Below are 5,192 nucleotides of genomic sequence, written 5' to 3' on the forward strand. Positions count from 1 at the left end.
TGTAAATAACCAGAAAAACCATCAAGAAAATAGTAATGAGACTTACCTGCCAAGCGCTCAAGCATTTGATCAATGAATGGAAGGGGAAAATGATCTTTTTTGGTTGCCTGGTTCAGCCTCCTATAATCAATGCAGACTCGCCAGCTGTTTTGCACTCTTGTGGGGATAAGCTCATCCTTCTCATTCTTGATCACTGTGAGGCCTATCTTCTTAGGAACCACTTGGACTGGACTCACCCACTGGCAGTCAGAAATGGGGTAGATGATTCCAACTTGTAAGAGCTTGGTCACTTTCTTTTTCACCACATCTAGAATGACGGGGTTGAGTCGTCGCTGTGGCTACCTCACTGGCTTAGCTCCATCCTCTAAAAGTATCCTATGCATGCAGGTAGATGGGCTAATACCAGGAATGTCTGCTAAAGTCCATCCAATGGCTTTCTTGTGCTTCTTGAGCACTAGCAACAACTTCTCCTCTTGCTCAGTAGCAAGGGAGGTAGAGATGATCATTGGAAATTTTTCCTTGTCCTCCAAGTAAGCATACGTGAGGTTTGCTGGTAAGGGCTTCAACTCTGGTGTGGGTGGTGGCTGAATAGTGGGAGGAACCAGGGTAGGAGAAGAGGAAGGTTCCTCAGCCTGTACCTTATAAAGCAAGTCAGATGTATATGTACTTCCTGCAACATGGTTAGTGCATTCTGACTCTAAAAATTCAACATCAAGAAGTACAACACCCAGAAAATCAGAACCAGACTCAAATTCAAATTTACTCTCAGCATAAAAATCAGATACATGATCAAATTCAAACTCAGATTCAGATTCATTGCATGAGGAATGAAAAGTATGTAAATCAGACACAAATGGGTGTTTTCTACCATGAAGAGAATCAAAATTAAACATAATATCATCAACAATCTGATCAAGTATCTCAGCATGAAAAACAAAATGATCCTCAGATGGATGCTTCATGGCATGAAGAATGTTAAAATGAACAAAAATATCACCAAATTCCATAGACAATGTGCCAGCATAAACATCTATCTTGGTTTGGGCTGTTTTCATAAATGGCATGCCTAAAATAATTGGAACTGAACCATGGGAAAATCCCTCTTCCATATCAAGAACATAAAAATCAGCAGGAAAAGTAAGTTCACCAACACATCCTATATGAAACCTGTGGGGTAAGCAACACTTCTATTTGCCAAATGAATCACCACATCTGCAGATTGCAAAGGTCCAAGAGATAAAGAATTGAAAATGGACAGAGGCATGACACTAACTGATGCTCCTAGATCTAGCATGGCATTCTTAAATTTGTTGTTCCCAATAATGCAAGGTATACAGAAAGTACCTGGGTCCTTACATTTCTCAGGAATGTGAGGAACAGATTTGCCTATCAATGCTGACACATTTCTGCCCATGCTAATCCTTCCATTGCCTTTGAGCTTCCTTTTGTGGGTGCACAGCTCCTTTTGAAACTTGGCATATTTTGGAATTTGCTTGAGGGCATTTAACAGATCTCCTTATCCACTTCTTCCATCTTTTTGTTTGGAATTGCTCTAGGTTGAAATAGAAGAGGGATAGGAGGCTGCTGCAAGTCAGAACAACTAGAAGAAGGTCCACCTACACGAAAATTTTTGTTAGCTCCCTCATGATCAGGAAGCTTTCTCTTTTGTGCAACTATCTCATCCTCTTTTTCAGGTGTAGAATGAAGCTTGACAGGTTCAGGTGCAGGTGCTGCTACTGGTGGAGGCACTTCAATTTTCTTGCTAGACCTCAAGGTGATGACACTCACATTTTTTGGATTCTGCACAGTTTGTGAAGGCAATTTGTCAGAATTTTGGGACTGAGCTTGGTTCAACTGAGTAGCCATCTGCCCCATCTAATTTGTCAGACTCTGAATGAAGGCTCTTGTCTCTTGCTCAAATTGCATATTCTGGATGGTCATTTGCCTCACTAACTCCTCTAAGGAAGGTTGAGAAAGGGCTTCAGTTGCTTGTTGTCTTTGTTGTTGTTGTTATTGCTGTTGTTGCTGCATTGGAGGAGGAACATATGGCCTGCTTGGACCAGCTACATTCTGGAAAGGAGGGACAGGCTGTTGTTGTTGTGGAGGACTTGCCCATCTCAGATTGGGATGATTCCTCCAACCTGGATTGTATCTGTTGCTTGAAAGATCATAATTATTCTACTGTTGTTGGTTTTGCTGCTGAGGGGGTCTATTATAAATGTTTGCAGCATAAGCTTCAGGTTGCTCATTGACTCTAGATTGCTGCAAAGAAGGACAGAGATCTGTATGGTGATCTGCAGAAGAACATAGACCACAGACTCTTGCAACAGGTGCAGATGCGGATTTCTGATTCATGGAAAGCTGAGTTACTAGGTTGACCAATTTTCCCTCAAGCTTTTTATTTTCAGCAGATGAAGATGAATCTGTGGCCACCTCATGGACTTCTCTAAGGACAATAGCATCATTTCTTGCACTAAATTGTTGGGAGTTGGAAGTCATCTTCTCAATCAAATTCCTAGCCTTAACAGGAGTTATATCACCAAGAGCTCCACCACTGGCAGCATCAATCATACTCCTCTCCATGTTGCTAAGTCCCTCATAGAAATATTGCAGAAAGAGTTGCTCAGAAAGCTGGTGGTGAGGACAGCTTGCACACAATTTCTTGAACCTTTCCCAGTACTCATACAAGCTCTCTCCACTAAGTTGCCTGAGGCCTGAAATGTCTTTTCTGATGGTAGTGGTCCTAGATGCAGGGAAGAATTTCTCCAAGAACACCCTCTTAAGGTCATCCTAGCTGGTAGTGGACCTGGGAGCAAGGTAGTACAGCCAATCTTTCGCCACTCCCTCCAAAGAATGAGGAAAAGCTTTTAGAAAGATATGATCTTCCTGGACATCAGGGGGTTTCATGGTGGAATAGACAATATGGAACTCCTTAAGATGCTTATGAGGATCTTCACCTATAAGACCATGAAACTTAGGTAGCAAATGTATTCGTCCAGTCTTGAGAACATATGGAACATCCTTATGAGGATATTGAATGCACAAGCTTCCATAAGTGAATTCAGGTGCAGCCATCTCCCTAAGAATCCTCTCACGAGGTGGAGGTTGAGCCATGTTCTCTGTATGAAAATTAGTAGTCGAATGCTCAAAATTAGAATGTTCAGAATCACCAGCAACAAAATACTCAGAATTCTCAAAAATGCACAGAATGATCAGGATGCACACTATGCCTAACTAATCTATGAAAGCTTCTATCTATTTCAGGATCAAAGGGTTGTAAATCACTTGGATTGCCCCTAGTCATGCACTATATGCAGCAAATCATGTGTTTCTCAAACAAGCACCAGGGGAGGGTTAAAACTACAAATATAGTCAAACGATATCCAAATGAACTGAAATTTTGTGAGAAACACCCTAAAATCATGAAAAGATAGCACAAAAATTTTTAGACAAAAATTCAAAGTCTAACTATGAAAACTGCCTAAGAAAAGTTTAGTAAAATAAGACAATAATACTTAAAAAATAAAAAAACTTAGTAAACAGCCGATTTTTGATAGTTGGAAACAGCAACGGACCCATGGGAAATTTTTTTCTACCACAAATTCATATATAATAATAGTCATTCTGATAACCATAGCAAAAGTTATGGCCGTTTTAAGTTTTGCTAAAAACAAGTTCCCAAATTTTTTGTATCTCTCAAATCCAGCCACAACAAGTGCTTCAGGTATTTTTCACACAAAATTTGGATCAAAAGAAACTACCACACAAAAAATCAGCCAAAAATAACAACTCTAGCTATCAAAACAAAAATCGGCAATTAAATTGCAAAATCAGTCGCTAATCACTATTTATAGCATTACAGAAAACTGAAACAGGGGAGCGCTAAACAGGGGATGCAAATGAAATGCAAAACAGAGCACTACAATAAATAAAACAACACGCAATCACAACACTAAACAACAGAGCTACACACAAAACAACTAAACACTATTATGAACCTTTGGACCACTACTCCCCTGCAACGGCGCCAAATTTGATCAAGGCCGCACTCGAATCAAATAAACATTAAAAATGCAGTGATCCTAGGTCACCTCCCAGTGAGCAATGATCAACCAAATATTCATAACATATAACAATAAAACAGTAACGAATCGGGGGGGGGGTTGTTTGTTTTTGCAAATTAAACAGCAAGTAAACTTGAATAAGAAAATAACAGAACTAAAACATGTTGTTTCCCCTTGATTCAGAAGCAAGTCTCTTATCCTAGGTTACGAGAATTTATCCCTAATTAGTTTAACCACTTAATCCAACCCAAAATTAATTTACTAAGCAAAAGTTAACATAAGGCTATCATTATGTGATTAAGCAACACATACACCAATTAATCCCTCTCACATGTCCATTAAACATGAATGTAAATTAAGCATAGAGACAATTAATCAAGCATTAAGCATGCATGGATTAATAACAACAAATACAGAGCAATTGGTGAAGGGAAAAAAACTGATCAAAAGTCAATAATAATAACAAAATCTCAAAGAGAGTTGTGCTTGATCCTCAAGAGAAAACAACACTGGAGACTCAGCCTTCCATTAATCAGCAGAAACGAAAACAAATTCAAAGGCAGAAGTAGAAAATGAAATTGCAATTTGAAGCAAAAAACAAAATTTGATTGCTACGTGAACAGTAACACGAAACTGAAAATGCAAAACCCTAGAATTTTTCTCCTATGTCAATAGTCTGCCTTCTACTAAAACCCTGGTGTTGTTATATAGGTCCTCAGCTCCAAAGCTTACAAATCTGTTTTAAGTCCAAGCCCAAAAACGAAATAAAATAAAACTGGACGAAATAAAATAAAATTTTCTGCTCTCTTCAAGTCCAAGCCGGTTCAGCCCAATTGCTTATAATTCTCCTGAAATTAAATTAAAATCACAAAATTAGTCAAGTAGGCCTAAATGATAAAACTGCATAATTAATTTGAAAATTAAGGTTAATCAGTAATTAAAATGGTGACAAAAAGGGTTAACAAATAGGAGAAAATAATGACACATCAATCATCCAATGTTTGATACTTTGACTATCGTCCAAAGTCTTTCTTTTCATATTTTTTTGCTTGTATCTCATATAGATAGATGAACTTGTTGCTTAAGCATGAAAGGTTAATACATAAAATTTATAATATCAAAACCTCA

At 38.4% G+C, this 5,192-nt stretch overlaps 1 non-coding gene across 1 annotated transcript; it reads left to right on the top strand.

Moving 5' to 3' along the window:
• Positions 1–2,629: 2,629 nt before the first annotated feature.
• LOC114403944 lies at positions 2,630–2,736 on the top strand. The gene has a single exon (XR_003664711.1). It is a non-coding gene; the product is annotated as a small nucleolar RNA R71 (small nucleolar RNA).
• The last annotated feature ends 2,456 nt before the right edge of the window (positions 2,737–5,192 follow it).

This window comes from Glycine soja, chromosome 20, assembly GCF_004193775.1.
Source record: "Glycine soja cultivar W05 chromosome 20, ASM419377v2, whole genome shotgun sequence".
Taxonomy (NCBI): Eukaryota; Viridiplantae; Streptophyta; class Magnoliopsida; order Fabales; family Fabaceae; genus Glycine; species Glycine soja.